General features: G+C 32.1%; 1 protein-coding gene and 1 long non-coding RNA gene across 5 annotated transcripts in view; one reads left to right on the forward strand and one right to left on the reverse strand.

The window, feature by feature from the left end:
• The window catches only part of LOC147910988 (uncharacterized), a 320,664-nt gene that overhangs the window by 292,809 nt on the left and 3,320 nt on the right, over positions 1–24,535 (reverse strand). The gene's annotated exons all lie outside the window — the stretch shown is intronic.
• On the forward strand, positions 9–23,979 carry LOC147910989 (uncharacterized). The gene is made up of 3 exons (XR_015547236.1): positions 9–1,682; positions 21,381–21,521; positions 21,682–23,979. It is a non-coding gene; the product is annotated as an uncharacterized LOC147910989 (long non-coding RNA).

The following is a 24,535-nucleotide window of genomic DNA, read 5'->3' on the forward strand; positions in this document are numbered from 1 at the left end:
TTTTATTATCACTAATTTTATTATATCTATCAAATTATTTTTTTCCAAAAATATCGTAAGAAAAGAGTACGTCACGATTTGTAACTAAAATCAGGCAAATAAATTACAAAATATGTACAGCAGTTTACCCCGATACGAGAGATTCATTATAATATTAATTTATAGTAAAAAAATTACTTCGAACCAGATTAGATATTTCTTATAGATTTTTGAGATGTTGATGAAAAAACATAATGCCGTAAGTCAAAAGCTTTCAGCACAGGTTTTCAAGACAAAAAGTTCAATGTCTAAGAAATGGCTTTTAAATCATATTTGATGTTTTTTGTACAAAAAAAGTAGAAATTAATATTATTTTAAAATTCTGATCAGAAGTCATAAATGTACATTCTTGTATTGTTCATCCTTTATAAAACGTATGTATTTTTTAAATTTTAATATCATCCTGTTATAAAGGATTATTAAATATAAAATTCTCCTAAGATAGTAAATTTTTCTATGATAATAAAGTCATTATACTTTCATTTTCAGCATCCAAAAATCTATAAGAAGCACCACAGTTTAGTTCAAAGTAATTTGAAAAGAAAAAACAATTTTTCTAAACGAGTGTAATCATTAAATATTCGTAAGCACTCCTAGCTCTCGACTTGATCGCGTTTGGAAGGACAATACAATCACGCGCAACGCACCGTTGGCTCGAGGGCCACATAATATTTTAAATATTTCTTCGTAGTAACTACAAAAACAATGGCTCAACGAGCGGCGCTCGGCGTGACGTAGCGGTAACCGTTTGTTTTGTTCACGCAAGGTCGCCGCGTGACGTCACGCATAGCACTGCGTAGCACATAAGCGAGCCGCATAACAACGCATTATTCTCTGAGACGCGAGCGTGACGAGTGCTTCAAACGAGGGCAATTGTTCCTTACGATTCTTACGAATATTTGATGATTGCCGGATCGAAGGAATGATCTCCTCGATTTGCTCTCTCAATTAACATCTTGTACGCGTATCGTGACGACGATTACTTAGCAAAACGAGTATCTCGCATGATTTACTTATTCGATTTGAGAATTAAAGCGATGGAGGTTACTTTCTTATCGTAATTTTTGTAACAAATAGCTATTCGACAATGCAAATTAGGACGTCTCATATTACAAAAACTTTCAAATTTCTTCAGTTTGCTTCTTGTTTTGTAAAGTAATATAAATATAATTTAAACAAATAACGAAAGAAAAGTAAGATATAATGAAGATTTATTAATGATACACATTTTATGAGTTTACTTTTACGAAGTATATCACAATATGATAATAATTTGTATCTCAATTATAAATTTTCTGACAGACATCACATTTTGATCATAATTTTATTCATTATGTCGTATCTCACCGTATCAAAGTAAAAACACCATCCTCTAATTTTTCAGTCGTTAACGGAACGTCGAGGATATAAAACGGATCGATTTTGAATGGAATGGCATCGCGTTTGATTAATCAATACAGTCATAATTAGTCCGATGTATATTTTAATATTGACAATCGTGTAGAGAGATTCATTTGTGCATCAATAATTTGTAAATACGTGCACTTCGCAAGTGAGTGTTATGTGTGAATGTCGCAAAGGAGCAACGACAGAATCAGACAGGAAGCCTGGGAGGCATCGAGCAATGGTAGAACAACCAAGAGGTAAGTAATTTATCATTTATACATATTATTTATTATACGTAAAATAAATTATATACATTTACTTGAACATAGTGTATAAAAGTTGAAGAAAACCTTTTATTTATAAAATTTCGTATAAGTTTATATCAGAGAAGAAAAGAGCGAAATGTTTTTTTCAAAAATCACATATATTTTATTACACATTTATTTCATGTGGATAAAGATTTTCGTATAATATTTATTAATATTTATAATATTTATTTTCGAAATTATTAATTATTGTGGCTAATCAAAATTTGGATTTTACAAATCAATGTAGCTGTCGTAGTCGACAACTCCACTATTGCGCATTCGGTGAATTGCAAAATAATCTTTTTTAAACTGAGGAAATATTATTTTATTTATTACAGATAGATATATAAGATATCATAGATGTCAAAATATTAGGTGTTGGAATTAATTCGTAGCGTTTTTTAATGAAAGAATGTTATTTATTTCACATGAGCATTAAAAAATACATTAATGAAAGTACTTCCCATCACTTGTAAAACGCTACGAATTAATTCTAACACCTAATATATAAGGTATCATAGATGCATCGTCTTGAAATGGATGAGCTAGATTAAATTAGAAAAAAACGTTTATTTCTGGAGTATATACAATATGGAGTATATAAAAATAAATAATTATTAATTATATATGCATTTTTATTGCATGTACTAATTTGATTGTATTATTTCATTGAAAGATTTCGTGTTTTTTATTCAAGTTTGTAACACACGAAAAATGTTTTACTTAGCATTAATTTATATATAATATTTAATTTTAGAAAGATATATACAATATGTAAATATAATATCAAAGATATATTTGAGAAAGAGAAGATAAAAGAGAAAAAAATTAATTAATACACATAATATATGTTTAGAAAAAAGTTTACAGTTAGATGTGTATTAATTAATTTTCTTCTAATTTTTCATAGCACATCCATCCATTTTTTAATAACGTCACTTTATATGTTCTATTCATATTACGTATATAATTCAATAATTATTTCATTGTGAAATACTAGAATTTTTACATAAAATATCATCTAATATTTACGCACGTACACGTAATCTATATTGATTAATATATTGTTAAATAAAGAAAAAAATGATAAAAATTAAAAATTAAAAAATAGATGGTGTTCGAAAAAAACTATTAATTATTTGCATAAATCGCTAGTGCTGTATAGGAAAAAGAAAAAAGTATTGCAAATTAATTTATCGCGAGAATTAAATAATGGGATTACGCGTTTGTAAAAAGAAATAGTACAGAAACTGAGAGAGGTCTGTTCCATTGTGTCTTATTCTATTTTTGTGTAGAAATAGCATATGTAACTGTGTTGCACAGGAATTTCGCGTGCGATCAGTAACATGTATTATTGGCTTCGTTCCCACGTAACAAAACGCAGATATGCTCCGGTACGAACTTCTATGCACTCTCACAACGTGAGATCATTCATCTAACTGACTGAATGAAAAATGTATAGTTTGCGGTGCACCACGCGCGAGTCTATAGAGACCGCGAATGAAAAGTCTACGCTTAAAGTGCCAATAACTGCATCTCTATGTGTGCATCCGTCTACGCTTATCGAGCGTTAAAATAACCACCTGTCCGCTGTTGATATAGCTTTACAAAGTAGTTCGTTCCGATTCGTGAATCGAAACGTCAAGCACCGAAGTATCGATACTCCAATAACAACGATATAATAATTGCGTATAAGAATAAGCAGGTCGGTAACAATACAAATTTAATATGTCCCCATACTTAATTATTTCAAATCAAAGTATAACTTTTGTCTTTGTTTTTCTTCATATGATTGTAAAAAGTTATTGCGTCAATTCATAAGCCTAGGAGATATCATTCCATTATTATTTCAAAAATTATCAAAAAATTAAATTTTCTAGAAAAATAAAAGGAAAATCATTTTTCAACGATAGAAAATTATTATTTTATAACTAATCTAATTTTATAAAAAAATAATAAATGATATCAGAAAAAAAATGTATTCTTAACGTGATTAAATGTCATTTTTATCATTTTTATTCCATTCTTAAAAAACCTTTTTCAGTGACAATTTTGATTGATTTTTTTTTAATGGGTAAGCTAAGATGGCCATCTCGCATTCCAGGTTTAGTTTTTCATTATTCACTTCAGATATGGTTAACTAAATACAGTTTCTTTTAAAGACCATATTCTGAAATAAAAAAATATCGCTTAGATGTCTAGAAATCTTAAAGTTCATTATTTTTACGTAAATTTAATGCAAAAACTATAACACTAATAAAAAATATAAAATTGAAAAAATTTTTGGGACGTTCTGAGGATCTCAATTATCAATTTGAGTATATCTTTAAATAATTAAATCGCATATTTATGGGTTATTTAAATCACCTTTTTGAGTAGTGATGATTTTTATTTTTTATAAAATTAAATTAATTCAATTTTGATAATTGATAGGATAATGTTTGTCTAATTCATTCGTGCACTGAAAATCTCATTGAATTAACTAATCTCTTATTTGTGAATATGAGTAAATAAATTCTTGATTAATACAATAAAATAATTTAGTTGAAGCAAAAAATTTGATTATTGTACATTTGATTATTGTACATTTTACTTGTGTTATCAGAAACTTTTTGCTTTAACTAAATTATTTTATTGCATCAATCAAGGATTTGTTTTATCGAAATAAGATCGAAATAATTAATTAAGTCAAACAAATGGAATATTCAATATGATAATAACTCGAAAATCACATTTTTTTTAATTGCATTATTTTTTAAGTATAAGGGAGCGATACGACTGATAGCCCATCCTGAATCTACGCACAAATACTTATTCGTGCATTCACGTCCGTTTCCCTCTCGTCGCTATTCACTCGTAAAAATCTCTCGGCACCTTTCTGAATTCCGTGTTCTTTCTCGCTCCGAGCAAGACATCCCTCGCTCGCGTTCACTTCCTGCCTCGTCATTTCGCGAGCCGAACGGCGCGTGATTTAAGCGAGCGTAAAAACGGCCGTTAAAAAACAAGAAAGCTTCTTAACTCGCACTTTGATTGGCCAACTCGGTTTATTAAATCGTCTCGCGCGACACCGGTGGCCACTCTCTTTCTTTTCTTTCTTTACTTTTTCCATGTCCTCTCATTTTCGCGACATTAACTTCCCGAATATCCGCTCCAAAAGGCCGTATTATTTACTTGCTCTCTTTCCACGTCGACCTGCCCTTTTCTTCATTGAATTTTACTGCTCCTTCGGAGCGGACGGCCCTAGCGATACCATAGGGCATATTCGACCCTTTCGTTAATGACTTCTCAACTCGAGACTGTGGACGCGAATTTATCTTTGTAAGCTCATTAATAGCCGTATTAAGTCCATCACGAGTAACCGAAACAATGTAGCAAAAGTGAATAGATTTGATTCGTCCTAAGTGATGTGTAAATGAGAAGATAATCCTTTTGATACGATATCAAGTCATGTAAAAATAGAGAACAGAATATACTGACAAGCAAAATGCTTGTGATTATAATTGCATGATAAAATAATTGTGGTAAAGAGAATTCCGCGGAAATAAATATAATTATTATTATTGATATAATTAAAGAATATAATAATTAAAGAATATAAAAAATAAAAAATCAATTTAGCGCGCAATTTAAATGACTACATATGTAGTAAATAAATTCATATGGAATTATTTAATACTGAAGCTCTAATTTGACCGTTTAAGGCATTTATTCCCTATTTGTTATATATTAAATATTATTAATATTACAACAGCAATAATTATATATATAAATGCTCCGAATCATAATTATTTGAACAATTATAACTTCACAAATATCACTTTTTTCTCAGTGTATGATACACTATAAGATATCAAATAATAAAAATTCAATCTCTTGAGTTAAGTAAAATTTTGTTACTTTTATCTTTTTTGTGTATCTATTAAAATATGAATTTATTTCTATATGATTAAATTGCTTAGTTTTAAAGCCCATATTAACGTATACATTTAGTAAATAATAAATTAAATTTGAATTACATTTAATTCTTAAATATATACGACGATTTTCCGGTCCTTTAAACTACACACATCACTAATTATTTGTGTTCCGGATTAATTCTTATCACAAAATATATAAATTCTTTAATAAATATATAAAAATTTTTAAGTTATTATTATTCTTTTTTGAGTTAATTCTCTTACATATACCTTAATATCTTTAGAAGGAATTTATAAGGTTGTGTATTTCAAAAATTTGTATACAAATATTATAACTAATTATTTCATATTCCTAATTTTTCAAAGAAAAGAAGTATGTACAACACACCAATGACCCAATCGTATAATGTAGAGTTTACATTTCTTGAATTAAATTGTTTAATTAAATTAATAATATATTAAGTAGGAGCAATGGCAACAGAAATGACTAAAAATAATTCAAATTGGATATAATTTGACATTATAAAGTCTACAGTATCAAATAATAAAAGTATATATAAAAGAATGCGTAAAATTAAGAAATAAGTCTTTGTAAATGCAAATTTATTTTATAATATTATTACAATTAATGAAAACTACTTTATTTATTTAGGTTATCATGGTAGTTTCATAATTTCTTTAACATTCTCAGGATTTAAGTTTAATCGGAATTACCATATCTCTCCGTATCTCTCAAGAACACGCGACGTTTTAACTTATATTTAAGTCTCGTTTACAATTTACATAGTATAAGATTTAATCTCGACGAGTTCGTCGCATAGAATTGATAATTATTCATCGAATTCTATAATTATACATTTCGTAGTTATATTTGCGTTATTTATTTTACTTTAATGAGAATAATCTGATGATTACTTTGACTACGTAATCGTGTAAGCGAAAATCGCGTTTTCACAGAAAATATTCTTACTCTAGCATTCCTTTCTCCTTCCTCCTCCCCCTCTTCCCCCTCCATCGTGTCTCTCTTCTATAATATTAATTAATAAGGCAACTTCCGTTGGACGAGATACTTGCTGCTAATTAAGAAATACCTACCCGCGCGCTCTTTTCCAGCGCCGAGGCGAGGAGGTGGAAAAATAAGAGGTAGAAATTCCACACTGCTCTGGCACCCTTGAAACGAGGTAAACTTAATCCTCAGCCAAGTTAAACCAACTGCTAAGCTTTTCATTATGCCGTGAGCGAAGGAAAGGGGGAAGGGATGTGCGGAACTCGGTTGTGGGGCACCGCTTTTCGTTAATTCCGGAAAATCCGCGGTGCTATCGCGTTTTTGCAATAGGAAAATGCAACTTTACACGCGCGTTTTTCAAGAAATTAATGTTCTTATTGTAATAGAATTCTTATTTGTGAGTAATTCTAAAAATTATCTGAAGAAATTGACAATGAATAAAATTAATGAAAAGTAAAACACTTCTTAGAGTCAAACGCAATTAACGGAACGTGAAAATAATTTTCGTTTAATCATCAAATACGTTTCGACCTTTTATTTAGATCTTGTTTAGTGCAAAAAGTTCTCCCCAGAGAAAAGGTTGCTTCGATTTAAAAAAATTTCAGTTAAAGAAAAAAATTTCTTTGTGATTTAAAAATAAAAATTTTATTTGATTAAAAAAAAATAATGTTTAAATCAAAGACATGTTTTCACAAGTCAAAGAAATTTTTTTCTTTAATCAAAATTTCTTTAAATCAAAGCAACCTTTTCTCTGAGTGTTGACATTAATATTAAATCGTTTGCAAACTTTATGGGTCCAATTCGTTCTTTTATTCGAAAAAGTAAAAAATCAAAAGAACTGCTGTATCGAGATATGAGCTTTTTAATAATCAAGTGAATAAGAGAAGGAACGAGCGAAATCAAACAAATAGATGTGAAAAGTCTCTATGTTAACAATAAAGTCAATAATAATAACAAAAATGTAATAGAACAAATAAAACAATGGAAGAAAGAAAAATATAATCGATTGGATCAATTCTTACTGCAATCGAGACACATCAGCGATATCGCCATTTCGTTTCCACGTGATATTTCCCGCGAGCGAGATTACGAGCGCGCTTAGGGTTACTCGCCTAAGGACTGGCATAATTCCGTACGGCGGAACAGTTCCTAGGAAGGTTGATGTGTCCCAGGAGTGCCCTCGCCGAGTGTTTTTCCGTGATGAGGGCGGAGGATCGGCGATGCCGGGAAAAGTGGCAGCGGAACTTCGAATTCGCGCGCGACGGGCGCGGAAGGCGACGAAAAGTTTTACGAGCGCACCAGGCGGCACCGGCGGCTGGTTTGAATTGCATCAATTAAAAAAAGCCGTTCCACAAAAATTCCATAACGCCGCGTCGCGTCGCGTCGCGTCGCGTCGCGTCGCGTCAGAGGGTTGGTGAAGAGCGGGTGGGAATGAGGGACGCCCGCCGCGTCAAATGTCCGAGCTTTCGCCGCTTTTCCGCGTTTCCGCGTCGCGGTAAAGCCCTTTTATTCGTTTCGCGCCCCGTTCTGTCGCGCAACCGATAACGACCGAGCCTGCCACGACTTAGGCATCAGTCGTAATTAATCCGTACATTTCCCAGCCATTATTAATTGACCCGGGGTCCGTTAAATAAATTTTACCGCAAAAATGCCAAATAAATTTTACTCCGCGCGCAGCAGTGAAATTTTATATGTGAACGTGAAAAACGCTATACGCGCGTGTGCGTACATAAGGAAACACATCGACGATAAATCGATCGAACAGCTCGTGACGGGATGTATATTCGAAGAATTTATTAGTAGATTTCAGTAAGGATTCCTGTCGCTTTTGTGCAGTTGCCGGGCGGAAAAAGGGACTCAGGTGTGATGGTCGTTCGTGCGTCTTTCAGTCGATACTTATTGTTCCGCCGGCTACAGAGAGGCGAATATAACGTAACAACGATATACGTGCGCGCGAAAGTATGCATACATAAGCGGAAGTCAAAGCATCCGAACTATCTTTTCATTTTGCTTTGTTCCGCGCTGGGCGGGATATATATACATATGAAAATATGTGAAAAGGGTCGTCCATCTTGCGCGAGGGTAGGCGAGGACGAGAGGAAAATGTCGTCAGTCGGACAAACAATTTCCCTGCGATTGTCGTCATGCTTGAAACGAAAAGGGGTGGATTTAAAAAGGAAACTAGGAGATATTTTCGACGAAATCTCGTCTGCGATTTTGTAATAAATGACGTCAATATGCATGGTTAATACATTTTGAAACTGAAGAGAGTTAAAAGAGGCTATTGTGTATAATTACAATAAATATTAAAGAATCTGTAAACTAATTCTTTAAATTAAATGATATTTTACAGATTATAATCTGTGTTACCGAAACTTTGATGAAATTGATTTTGTTACACTAAAGAGAATCCAAGATCGAAACATACTTCACTAATATACAAGGGCAAGGTGAAAAGTTCTCGGCCTAGAAGTGAAAGAATAAATTTTTTACTTTAAAAATACATTTATTTGTAGCAGTACCATCTATGGGTTAGGCCGAGAACTTTTCACTTTGCCCTCGTACTTAATTCATTGATAATTATTTATTTAAGTTTAATTTACTTTTGTATGTTTCAACAATAGCTGAGGTTCGCAGACATTTTTACTTATTCAATGAAATAACAGTTTGTTATTTTTAACTTTAGTGGTCAAGAAAACAACTACTTTTAATCAATCCATTTCTCTGATATTGTACATATATGTATTGCTTAATTTAATAACTTCAAAGCATTCATATTAACATATGCAGTTGTTAATCAATTCATCAGTAAACTTAATTCAAAGAACCTGTACTAATTATATAGAAAATTAGATGATGGTAAAATGAATTAGTTTCCACATATAATGTAACTTATGTGGTAAACAAAAAATATCATAGATAAAAAGACTCAATAATGGAGTTTTAGAACTATGGTGTTTCAAAAATGCTCTGTAAGCACAATTTTTATGCTTTTAATATAACTGAAAAATTATCCATGATGATTGAATTTTGTGTCCATAACATTTTTTATCTACATCATATCATTAGCTACTGTGAAAATTAACTCATTTCAAGACCTAATTTTCCAATAATGTGTCCTTTAATACAACACTTCTTGAGTTACTCCATTGAGTTAAATTTAGTTAAATTGACTTTTATAATTTGACATTATGAATTTAACAATGTTTATTACAACGTAACTCTTCTTTCGTCGCAATGATATTTTAAATATTTCGATTTTACGTAATGGAAACAGAACTTGAATTTCAAATTTCAAAACTTTAAACATTGAGAAAAATTTGAAATTTCGAAATAACTAAGCGTTTATTTTGTTGATATATGACAAAAACTTTCTTATTTTGTAACTTAATAACTATCCCAATTTTGTTCTAAACAAAATTTGATTAGAATAATGGGATATTAATTAGAATTACCAAATTTTGATTAGAACAAAATTATTTAATTAAAAAGTAAAAAGACTTTTGTAAGTCACATATAAAACATTTCTGTCAGTGAACTAGATATAATGATTTTTCAGAATAAAGCACCATAAAAGCTTCGAAACTCATCATTACCATTTTCGTGCGAAAAGGACGCAAAAAAGTACAAACATCAAACTGGAAAAAGGAACTGTTTCTTAACGGTCGACGCCGTTTTCATAAAAAGTATAATTTGATTAGCTCGAGTCATTGCTCGCAAGGCTGAAGTAATCTCGACAGAACTAGGCGAACAAATACCACTTAATTGCTTTATGGTCTTTCGTATAAGAGAAAGAATTTCGACCGCGTCGCGAAAAGCGCTCGGGAAGTTCAAAGGCTTCGTCGCGAGAAAAAAGACGGGGGAAGCCTTTGAAAAATCACGGGGCGAAGAACTTTACCTGTCCTTGTTCCTTCCTCGCTAAGAAACGAACACTTTTTCAATCATACGACTCGTAACTCTTAACATATTCGGAAATACAGTATTTAACCGGCGTTGAAGAAAGAACGGAAAAATAAGAGGGAAAAGCGAATTTATTACATCACTGGAAAGGAAGCACTTTTATGCACAACAATGGGATTTTTAATAGCTTATTTTATATGGCAAAGATCAATTTAATAACAGAATTTATTACAGAAGAATTTAGAGGGAATTGGCTCCATAATATTGATCTAATTTAATTTTTACAAATGGGAAAATATCGATACTCAATTAAAGTTTCATAAAAATTAGACGATATTATTGCAGAGGTTATTGCTCTCTTACTTCAAGATAATACAAATCAAAAAATGAAGTTTCTCAGAAAAGAGAAAAAGCTATTTTCCAACTTCACAGAAAATTATTAATGAAATAATATTGACAAAAATTATATATTCACTTAACATGATCAAATGTCATTTTCATTTCACAATCCTTAAAAAATCATTGCTTTTCACGATTTTGATGATTTTTTTAAAACACTCTTGTTGAATTGTAATAATTTTTTTATGAAATTAAGTTAGACTCTTAATAATTAATTGATAGATAATGTTCAGCTAACTCATTTATGATAACAACTGAAAAATTACGCGTTTAAGTTGTATTATTTTTGAAGTAAGGAAGAAATATATTAAAATAACGAAGCGTAATATACATTAGCGGAAAGAAAAAGAGAAAAAAAGTCAGTTTTCCTTCAGAAATATTTAATAAAATATGAGAAAGGAAATGGATCTCTGGAAAATAATCCGGTATAATATAAGCGATACTATAGAGTGGAAACTCATCCGAATGATATGACAAAGATTAACTTTAGCACTACTGCTTTATTCGATTTGCAATCGAGCTTGATAACGGTCAATCTTTCACGCAAATTAGTTTGCGTGAAATTAGTTTGAAAACTTGAAGTTGAAATCCGTATAGCAGTAAGAATTATCTACGTAAATTTCATTTGCTAATCGAATTGCGGACTTAATTCTCAACATCCAGCGAACTTGCATGCGACAATTACCTTAAATTCGCATAATAAATGGTGAGAACATGTTGTGTAATTCGAAACAAAGTTGTTTCATGATGTTAAACCAATTTGAGTTACTTTTAATCATTTTTATAAGTCAACACTCCTACTCAATATATTGTTAATTTAAATAAAACAATGAAGTGAAACAATTTAACTCAAGAAAATGTATTTTTAAGTAAAAAAATTAGTTTGTTATTTACCAAAAATAAGTACATATGTTAATATGGACGTTTTATATTTTGAAATTAATCACAGAAATGAATTGATGATATTTTGATGTATAAAAATATGTCTGATTTATATTTTGACACACAGAAAGTGTTTAAAATAACAAAATGTTATTTAACTCAAGAGATTAGACACACATATATGTAAGTAAAAAAACCGCTATATTCGATCAAGATGGTTCTTCGTGTCTAATAATATTTTTTTTATGAATTTATACAATTTCTAATTCAAGATAACTGTGCGCCGATTATTTGTCGATCCTAAAACACAATTTAATTAATTCGAAACTGGAATAGTAATAGTTTAAATTAAATAGATATTTAATAGATAAAAATATATAATTTAATATTATTGTTATAAATAAGCATCTTAGAAAGCTGTTAATGATTTTATGGTAATAAGTATCTCAAGAGATTAGATTATCATTACTTCTTTGATATCTACAGTGAATACCAGTGAATACTTAACATCCATTTTTATCAATCCAAATTAATCTTAATCTCGGTTTGATTTACTTTTTACTTTTCAGTACTAAAAATTAAAAAAGGATACAGAATAAATTAAACCGAGATGAAAGTTAACCTGTATGTACATTAGAAACAGTAGAAACAAACTTATGTATAAACGCGAGACACCCAACTGGAAAATTTCCACAATGTTATTATTCGGAACTTTGTCAGAGGATTTATCGAATCGCCCATCACTCGCTCTCATTACGTGACATTAGACAGACTCCAGGCTACTCGACGACTTCTCTTTCGAAGAGATCCAGTACAAGGAAGAAAGGGGTGGGAGAGAGAGAGAGAGAGAGAGAGAGAGAGAGAGAGAAAGAGAGAGCGATTCTTCCGCGGAAGTTCTTGAATGAATCGAGCAATCTTGAGGTCCTTTGTTTTCGAGAACTGCCACTTGTAAATATAATTACCCCGCCATACCGCTCTCTCTTTGGTCCGCCACCCACGCCACCCAACACCGCCGTTCCTCCCTTTCACCCCTACTCCATCGCTGTGTCTAATTTGATTCCGCGGTTGTTTTCACCCTCCCTCCTCTCCAACCCTCCGGATCTCTCCTCCCGCCTCTCTAACCACCAGAATACTTCCTCTCCGCCCCAGCGTTCCGTTCTGTTCTGGGCGCTTCGCCCACGCATTGTCTCTTGTCTCTTCATTCAAATTACCCTCGGCTTTCCCATTCTCGCGCCGGCACAACTCGCTGCCGCAGCCCCTTCCCGCCCTCCTTCTCTCCCTCCCCCGCACCACCGTTCCGGGGTGCCTCCTGTCCCTATTCCTCGCGTACCAGTCTCGCAGTTTTCACCCTTATTGTTGCGGTTTTATTGAATCCGCTGTGCATTGTCTGCGCGCGAGCGAGACGCGCGGCTGTTGTTCAAAGAAAATTGGCGCGCGGTTCGAAAATGCGTTCTCTGTGCTCTATTCTCATCCTCCCATCTCTTCTGTTCATCTTTCAGCCGCACGACCCACCTGCGAGATCAGGTTTCACGGCTGCGTAAATATGGTAAAAGGATCAACGACGTTATGTCGTAACATCGTTGTACATCTTTCGGTCAAGTTGTGTCGCCATGCATGAAATCGCATATAGATGTGTAACTTTTATGTAAGTCCGCATCACCGGCGGCAAACGTCTCTCATGGATTTTTTTAGAAATAACAAAGTTCAAGCAGTTTTCTAAATAATTTTTTAAAAAGTAAATTGCGAGTAAAACGAAGTATAATATGAAACGCGCGTTTATGCAACCATTTAATTTGATATTTCTTATGAAAATTGCAATATGATTCGCCCATTTGCTAAAATAACGGCACAATTCAGAAAATAAAGTTTTCTAGAAAATAAATAAAGGAATAACTAATAAAATATTTTAAATCATTAAAATTTTGTAATAATTTTGATAATAGATTATAAAAGAATAAAAGAGTATGTTCTTTTAAAATATATTGTTTCTTTTTTCTTCATATATTCATTCCTTTTTTGCAAGTAAAAATGGCAAGTTATATCATTGTTGTAACAAAAGAAGTTGTAAATATAAATTTCAAAGAATTTTCTATTTTCTATGAAATTAACTATAAGGAACAGTATTTTATGCATTATACATCGAACGACACTTGATTAAAGATCCTTTTATTACAAAGAACACATTGTTTCACGATTTAATGAAATATTCTTTACAAAAGAGTAGGACAAAATGTGTCGCGAGCCGTATTTGAATCTCCGGCGCTCGCCATAAGTTCGTTTCGGAGCAGCGGGGGATGGAAAAAAAGGGCGCTTAATAGCCGTCAGCCTCGTGGCTGTTGACTCGTGTAATGAAAATCAAGAGTAATCGAGAGGGCGATGGCTTTTGTCGGGGACGCATGAATTTCAACGGACGACCATTAATTATTCGAAATTAAATATCCTTCGCCAGCTTTAATTAAAATGTTTACGATATCGTTCAGTCGGCTTATCGACGACATTTCGCGCCGTTGATATATTAAAAACAGGCGAAATCATTCGTCACGAGAGCTCCGATATTTTTCACTCGCATACTCGATCTGCACGGACCGTAAAAAAAAATATTGTTTTGCCATAAAAAATATTTTCATCAACTGTAGACGAAAAGAACGATTTTGCTGAAATATCTAAAAATTTAGTTAGATATAGATCAAAAAATAATTTGGACCATCTCAAAATAATTGCGTTAGATATCAAAGAAACAATGGTAATCCAATTCTTGAAATTAAATAATATTTGTTATTTTTAAATTTTATATGTCAAAATATAAATCAATCTATTGCTGTGATTTGTTTTAAAGTAAACAACATCCATATTAACATATATATTTAATGAATAATAACCACTGAAAAAAAACGAAGAAAAAGAATTAAATTTTAATAAATATTTGTTTGTATAGTTCTGAGTAAATATTTAGTAAATGTAAACATATATTTATTTAATATAAAATTTAATTTAATTTTCAATTTTTATTGAGTAATATTTATTTACTGTAAGTAAATGTTTATTTAATATTATTCGAAAAAGTATATATTAAGATTTAGTAAATTTTTTTCAGTCACAAATTTAAGTCAAATGTAATACTTTTCTCTTAATTAAATTGTTTAAGTTAAATTCCATTTTTTAGTTAAATTAATGACATAATGCAGAACAATAATGACCTGTAGAAATAATAAAAAATAAATCAAATTAAATATAATTTAACATTATGAATTTAATAGTATGTACCTAGGAAATCCAAGTATAATGCTAAAGTTATATTCTAACAAGCAGCGCCAAAAACCTCTATATAATTATTTTAATAATTCAATAAAATCATTTTTAGATCTGTATTTAGCTAAATTTTTAGATACTTTAGCAAAACCGTTCTTTCCACATATGATATTGAAATTTGCCGACATTTTACCGCGTCCGTCGAACCTCCATCAATTTCCTTCTAAAATCAGTTAATGCAATTATATCCGCGGTCCCGGGATTTTAATATTTCCATAATTAAAATTCCGTCCTTTCCCGAAAGAAAGAATAAGAGAGAGAATCAGTCCTTCAACCTGCACCATCACTGACTCTTGCGAGCAAACGATTCTTGTTTGTCTTGCAAACAAAGGGTTTCTCGCGAGGGTCGGGAAAACGTCGCGGGGAGGATGACGGCGGTCGGAGATGGAGAGAAGAGGTGGCGCGGTGGAAAACAGGGGTGGAATTATTACATCTTTTGTCCGAAGGCTCGAATCGCCCCGTTTGTGGAATTGCGCGATCGCGATTCACCAGCCTACGATTGCGGACGCCGAATGCCGCGCGAGCGGGTCGCCGAGGCTTTTGTTAGTTTTGACTAATTTCCACCGTGGGTAATCCGCTTCAATTCGGGCTCTCACGCGCGGCTCACGATTATTCCGCAATGAAACTGGATATTTCACGTTTCTTATGATGGATACCTTCATATTTGTTACACATCATTGTTACATTATCTTCTTAGTTATTATAAAACGACTCTTATTTATGTATCAAATACTGCAAGTGTAACAAAATTTTCTTCACTCGTTGTTAGAGTAAAGATACATTTAAAAAAATTAAAATTTTTTAGTTGAAAATGAATGAATCAAAATTTTCTGAGTAAATTTATTAGAATTCTAGTTGAGGTAAACGGAATTTTAATTGATCAATATTTCTGGTAAAATCTACTAGAATTTTTATTTTCACCAAAATAATTGTATCGATCAGAATTCTAATTATATCAACTAGAATTATAATAAATTTAACCACAAAGTTCTGATTCGTTCATTTTCCACCAGAATTATATTTAATCTAATTTAATCTATATTTAGACCATTTTTCTCAATGTATTGATGCATTGAACGATTTTACTTTAAAATATGTAAAATTTAGATAGATATAGATCTGAAAATAATTTTGTATAATTTTAGATGTAATAAAAATAATTATATTAGAAACTTCAGTTTATGATGAACAATACTGCAAAAATTTTTGAGATCCTAGCAATTAGCTTGAACATTCTACACAGTTATTTTGATAGTCCAAAATTATTTTTAAATTTATAAGTAGCTAAATTTTCATACATTTCAGCAAAACTCCGTGTGGTAATTATAAAGCTATCAAGTTTGATTATATAATTAAATACTATTTTATATAATCATCGCAATTATAAAGTAGTTTATCCAACTGTGCGTGTGTGAGTGTGTACATTAATTTTACATATAAAACTTATATAGTTGTATCTTTATAGTTGTCACCATGTTTTCTCTAAATGTGTATTGCTTTTATGTATTTACATCCTTTTATGTAAAATCATGTTTGAGTTACTATCACAATAATAAAATATCCTCTATATTAAAACATATCCTTTACTTTTATATAGACAAATTGCATGTTAAATATTTGTAATTTTTAAATAGGATAGAAGTTGCATGCTTCGCGATTTTTGTTGTAGGCTAATGTTTCACCATCGGACAATTAAATGGGAGATTGCTGCGGTGTAGCAGACTTTAAAATTTAATACCTATTTGACGCTTGCTGCACCGTCGCCGATCTACCCCTTCGGGCGAGTTTAATTCTTGTAGGTCCCATCGGTGACTTTATCGCGAGAAATTGCCACGCTCCGGAAACCGTCGTTACAGCATCGTTACCGTAAGAACTTACTGCCGGCATTGTTACGGCTAATGGTACCGAACTTGGTTAACTTTCAGTTTTACCGTCGATTCGGATTAAGAATTTATGATAACGACTGGTTCTCGGTCTATTATCCACCGCGAAGGGGCGAGTGAGACGTTTTCCAGTGTCGCGCTTTAATTATGATACTCGCACTTATTTTTCCACCCACGAAGACGTTACATCGAATTAGAGAATGTTCATGTTTCGTTATGCCATGTAAGCACTTTCGTCTTGGAATTGATACAGATAACAGGACAAGTTCTCGCGTTATTATAGGGCGAAGCATTAAGGCTCTATCACGTATCGAAAAGACATCAAATAAACTATTTAGATCTGCTCTGATACTGAGTCGTGAAGTTGGCACCCCATTTTTTAATCATTATATATTTTTAATTATATATTTATGTATATTTGTGTATATATATATATATATTTTGTGTGTGTGTGTGTGTGTGTGTGTGTGTGTGTATCTTTAATTATATATTTTTCAATAGTCCCGCACTATGTTCAAAATCAGAACATAAGACATCATTGGAATATCTTTTAGGCAATATGCGCAGTCAGTTCTTATTTGAGTCCGTCTTAAGTACAGCCTTAAGATATCATGAACTAATCAGAGGACTGTATTAGCATCTTAAGACATTACTTAAGACAATCTTAAAATAAGAACGAACTATGAATCGATCACAGAGCCATATTAGCATCTTAAAATATTACTTAAGATGTTCTTAAAATAAGAATAGACTATGAATAACCCGGTTTTAGATAGACATCATATCATAAAATATCTTAAAAACGTCTTTTGTTTGTCATAAGACGCCTTAAAGATGTTTTTAAAATGTATTTAAAATATTTTGTATCCTCTTGTTGGACAAGTATGCTGTCTGAGGTGTTAATCGACGGAACTCCAAAAACATATTAAAGAACTCCTTCAAAAAGAAGTTAGAACTCTCATCAGAACTCTCCAAGACTAAAACTGGGGTACAACTTCACATGTCCATATCAAAGATTTTTTTGAAAAATTTAATAAATCAATAAAGAATATTTTATGAAATTTTAAATTATCGAACTAATATATTTTAACATGGAATATTCTACACAGAAGTTTCGGAACATTTTCACGTTGTTTTTTCTCCATTCCCTCTCACAATAGTGTGATACGGGTTTAAGAGCGTTGGATAAAATACCGTCGGTCGCAGAAAAGATGCGAGTCTCGTGTGTCATCTAATCCGAGGACCTCTCGCCGACAGGCAATTGTATTAACGAAGAAACATGGCGCGACAGGAGCGAACGCACGATCAGAGGCCAGAAGTTATAACTCCACTCGACTCTCTAGTTTTATCCCCCTCCCCTCCCCCCACCCACTATCGTCCGAAAGTACACCCGTGGCGTGGCAACTTCTTCGCAGTCGGCTAACTTCTGCTAATAATGGCGAGACATTAATTTCGTGCGATTGGGCCCGGCGGACGGCCGCGACAAAGGCAACAAACGGGATAGCTTGGCGAGGAGGAGAAGAAGGAGGCGGGAGACTCGGATGAGATGATCCTCTCTCGTTTTCTCCTCGGCGGGTCCTTCCTCGCACCAATCCTCCCTCGTTCAAGCATTCGAATTCTCTCTACAGTGGCAGAAAGAGAACAGAAAGAGAGGGAGGGAGGGAGAGAGAGAGAGAGAGAGAGAGAGAGAGAGAGAAATAGCGGAGTGTGTTTTAACCCTTCTTCTTTACGTCGTAGCCGTATAATCCTTCCCTCTCCTCCGAAGCGGAGCGGTCGGTATAATCGCGCCACACTGCTGTTCCCGTGGGAGTCGTTGCTCCCAACACGATTCTGCGAAGGACGAAAACGACGAAAAGTTTAATGAGTCTGCCTACCACGCATTTTCGGCCGCTAAGATTGCGGCTGCCGACATTCTCTTATCTGATCCCGATTTGTAAGACACGTGAGCTTTCCTTACGAAGACGACGAGCGGTCAATCAATATCGACGACGCACAATTCAGACAAAAGCTTCTTGCACAGTCTTATTTTTTTATTTGCTTTCTTTATTACTCGCTTTAATCACAAATGAGACAAAATTAAATCTCTACACAGAAAAAATTTTAATTTTCCTGAAACATTAAAAATTTAGCTGCAGGTGTGACAATTATTATGTTGGTCTATCAAGATATTTATACTAATTTATTTCTAAATATTAATATTTAGAAAATTTAAGCACAATTAACAATATTGCAAAAAATTTTAATATATTAGTAACCAATATATTAGTAACCTTCACTGTCAGATATCAAAGGAGCAATGGTGAAGGCCATGGCACATAAAAAAACTTAAGCGTAAGATTTAAGCAGTAAGCGAATTGACCAATCACAATAGAGATCGTAAGACCATATATATATAAGCGAATCCAACATGTTGATTTCCATACTGCTTAAGTCTTATATCTTAAATTTTTGTATGTGCCAAGGCCTTAATCCAATCCCTAATTGGAGTTAAATGACATTTTGTTATTTTTAACTCTCATGCGTGTCAAAATGCAAATTTATCCATTTCTGTGCTTAGTTTCAGAATAAACAATAAATTAATGTGTGCACTTAATAAATAATAAAACTAAATTTGCGTCAAATTAATTTCTTCAGTTTAATTGTTTTAATTTTGTTTTTTTAGTTAAATTAACGATATATTGAATAGCAGCAGTGGCGACCTATAGAAATTATTAAAAATAACTCAAATTGAATATAATAAATTTAACAGTGTGTTGAGCGTCCTATACAATTATTTTGTGGTCCAGCAAAATTATTTTCAGGTCTGTATCTAGCGAAATTTTTACATATTTCGGTAAAACTGTTTTTCTCGGTTTTTTCCATGTAAAAATTGATAAGAAAGACTATGCAAGGTGGGCAAGAATTGAAAGTATGATGAGAAAATCGCGAGAAACTCACTGTAACGTTAATAAAAATTAAAACATATTCTGCAATTGACGGTACAACTGAAAAGATGATAATTATACAGAAATTATGCGTTTCGCGGGTTATCTCCGTGTTCAAATTCATTCTTAGAATGCCAATGTTTCATGAGCATTGCAGTTCACTTCAAGGCGAAGAACAGCCTGAGATACTGATGATAATTATATGAATGAAGAGACAAGTCTGTAGTAAATTCATTTACGCTATTTATAAAACAAAAAAGAAAGATTGAATAATACTCTTTATCAGGAAACTGCGTTTCTGTGTATTTCTAAAGCGTATTATTAGTTTTATGCCTCGATCGATTAACGAGCGTCATATTGTCCGCACATTCTGCGAAGTTGAATTGATTGATTAGATCGAAGGATAATCATCAATCATCCGCGTTTGTCACTCGGTTGTTGTTACTGCACAATTATGTCCAATACATCTTGTATAAGTCCATTGCGTATTGAGACCATGTACGGATAAGACGCTGTAAGATCAGTGAGGATCCGACGACATTTCGCAGCGTAAATCAATGTCACTAGATGCTAATTGGTTGTCTTAAATATGTAAGGCTAGTCTGCCCACAGGGTACGGCTAACAATAAACCAACACTTAAGATATACTCCAAGACACAATACTAAGTCGCACCCTTGGTGCTAACGATGTCATTTACGAGCTTCCCGTATCGAGCTCCATGTGAGTGGCCTAACGTGAAATTGTTCTGCGAAATTTACTATATTTTTATCATTTCATCTAGCAAACATTGATATCTGATAGATAGTTGTATAATATAAATTATATATGTAAGTAATAAAATATAATTACATAAATTATATAAATAAGATCACAAAGAACTACAAGAAGCAAAATGTTTAGTACTAATATTATAGAATAATAAATTTTATTATTATAATATTACACATTTTGCTTGGTTCATAGCTCTCTCTCTCTCTTTCTCTCTCTCTCTCTCTCTTCCCCCCTCTCCTCCTCTCTCTCTCCCCCTCCCTTTCTCTCTCTCTTTCTTGCTCATTTAATTAATTTTGAAATTAAATTGAACCTTATATTATTTTAGTATCTTAGTACATAAATTATACAATATTTATATAATAATTATATATAATAAGTTATATAATATGTAATTATTAACGTTTCGCGTTACAACATTCTGTGAATTCGTAAAAAAAAAATAACGAATAATAAAATATTTATATACTGTTCTTTTTTTTTCCATTCCGATTTTCATTTCTGCCTAGATCAAGATTAGCTTCTTGATCACAGAATATAATTTTTACTTTTCATTTTACCCGTGTAATGCATTTTTACTAAAAGTCATCATTATTTACATCAGTCATCAGTTTCAATTTCAAGAATTCCGACAACAATCGTACGTTTTTTTTTTCAGGATTAATAGGGAGTCGCGGCCCCGGCACATCATAAAAGCTAACAATGATGGAAATATTAGTTCTTAAAGCCGCACGGGGTGTCGTTAACGACTCTCTTGAAGCAGCGGCTCGCGACATTGCGAGAAGTTACCACTCCCTTGGTACCCGTCGAATTTCTTTACAAATTTTCCGCACATTACATCTCTCTCTCTCTCTCTCTCTCTTTCTCTCTCTCTCTCGCTGTTTCTCCATCTGTCTCTTTCTTACGCACACGATACGAATGGCAGTTATAACTTCCCATAACTTCTCTTTCCATTGTAGTATCGCGCCAAGCTGACGGGGAAAAGGACTGAGCGCGAATGGACTTCGCTTTTCAGAGTTACGTCTTAATCATCTCGTTCGCTCTCTTCCCGAATACTCTTAATGCAAGAATATAAGAGAGAAATACGCAAATAAAAAACAATGAAAAAAGAGTCTGGTTATCAAATGAATGTTTTTAGCATACTGATTGAATATTCAATAAATACCAAACACAATAATAATAACTAACCGTTTGATAATATTTAGAAATCATTAGAATAATAATTTAGAAATCATTGGAATAATAATAACATAAGAAAAGTAAGATAATATTTAGAAAAGTAAAATTAGCGTTTAGTTTCGGTTATTACAAACAAATAAAGAACACTGAAAAAAGTCTGGTTATAGCTATCAAATGAATTTTGTTTAGTTTATTGATTCAATATATTTATATTTAGTAAATATTACAAAATATAATAATGCTACAACCAACCGTTTAGTAATAATTAGAAAATTAATATTAACAATCGAGAATTATATGAGTTATTGAATAAATACTGAAATAAACGCTTGTCGTGAATTAGATATAAAGTAAGAAACTTGAACAATATGTCGCAACCGTCGTATAAAATGACACTCGATTTCAATAAATATAACATCGCGTAATCGAAACTACTTTCGGAGAGCATCCTTAAATTCGTTGTTTGCGAGCAACCGATAATGCCGGAACATTATAAATTTAAGCACTTTTAGCGAAAGCTACGTTAGGTCACAACCGTTTCGCACGCAAGCTGTACTTTGCATGCCGCATTCCGGACGGCTTGCCACCCTTGTTTGACCTGGCCAAGTAGTGTTGCGCTCGAAGTCCGAATGCATAATTAATCGGGTTATCAATTAAAGGTATACCGGTGACTCGTTATCGCTCTGTACGATTATCTTTATTTATATCGACTTCTTATCTATATCAATGTACATTATCGACTCGCTAAAGGAACTGACGCTCTGATTTGAGATTGACAAGTAATTAAATTCAATTGATTCGAAGACGAATTGAATTTAAATAGTTAGCGATTTTTTCAATAGTCTCAATTTTTCACTTGAAATATTTTTATAATTTAGCTTAAAAGTAAAAGTTTTATAAACATTTGTGCGAGAGTTTAATTAAAGAAGAGATCTTATATTACGTGTTCAAAAACAGTCTCAATGTATTATCATTGAAACTTTATATATGCAAAAATTTCATTTCCAACTGTTTGTCGCACAAAGGCTATTGATATTTCGATATATCGATACAATCACCAAATCACCCCATTATTATTGATTTGATTCCTAATACCATTAAAATATACATGATACGGGACATTCTCTGTATAAAGTAACGTGATGCGTATTTATATTGCAACAAAAATTATTCGGTCCGCCTCTCTATCGGGCAATAATCCAAAATATATACAATGCCGCGTAACCCAACAGTTTATATATAAAGATTAAATTATTAATTGATCTGTTGTGTTTCCGTATGGCCTGTTATAACATTTGACGGGTAATAAAGAGTAATAATAATCGTGGTATTGCAAAACAAACAACAGATAATCCGAAATAAATCCGCAATCAACATTAATTCTGATTCTTCAAAAATAATCATATTACTTTCCAATGATTTTAAAAATTTACAAGAATTATACACGGAAATCGTACACGGAAAAAATGACTACGGTCACGAAAAAAAATCGCCCATTAATACATGTTTTGGTTATAAGAACTATAATATGATCGTGATAATCATAAGATTGATATATCTCAAAGATTATGTCCATTTTACGATTATCAGAATTAAATATATTGATTGGCGAAAATTATCATTATTATCAGTTGTGACAACCGTAAAATTTTTTCTGTGTATCATCTAAAATAATTTCATGCAGCGCGTTCGAATGGAGAAAGAATGGACGTGTTTGATGAACATATTTCCGATGATATTTTCTGTCAAATACTAAAACGATTTCCCTTCACCAACGTTTAACAATTAAATGCTATCTATATCTTTCTGAAAAGTTCCTAAAGTTCAATGTATTGCCACGATCATTATTTAATCAATGATTACAAAATCATTATTTCTGAATTTTATTAATTTATTAATTGCTAATCTAGCAATGAAAGGTTTTCATTAAGCGATTATTATTTTTAAGTCTCATTAAGCACGAGATTTCAATTTAATAATGATAGCTTATTCACGTTACGAAGCATTTGCTTCAATAAATAGAAGTGAAAATATTTACCCCATTTTATTCATGACTGGTTATATACGCGTGACTAATTGCCCATTTAGTTTGTTCGCTACGATTTGACGTCATCGCATTATAATAATCACCCTTTGGGTGCAGGCTATAATATCGCTTTGAATTAAAAACGGAAAGAAAGAATATATATATATATATATATATATATATATATGCTGTGTGTGTGTGTATCAAAAAAAATTAAAATATAAAAGAAGTTAACATTTACATCATAATTATAATATTATTAATATAGAGATATGACACTAGTCTATATCTCTCTAATTTCAATATCGTTATTGTATCACTATATTTAGAAACCGTAAAAAACATGATCGAACAAATAGACGCTTTTTCGGTTAGTTATTCAAAGTATTCGAGCATAGTAAAAAAAATCCTGAAAAGATTTAATCGTGGATCAATTTAAGACCAGTACCACTACAACATAAGATTAACCTTGATTTAATTTACTCTTTACCTTTTTCTAATTCTAAACATTAAAAAGAAATAAACAATAAATTTTAAACTGAGATTGAAATTAATCTTACATTGATAGAATGGGTTTTTATATCTATTTCTAAATAATAAATAATGTC

This window comes from Acromyrmex echinatior, chromosome 1 (assembly GCF_024713525.1).
Source record: "Acromyrmex echinatior isolate Ae372 chromosome 1, ASM2471352v2, whole genome shotgun sequence".
NCBI classification, from domain to species: Eukaryota; Metazoa; Arthropoda; class Insecta; order Hymenoptera; family Formicidae; genus Acromyrmex; species Acromyrmex echinatior.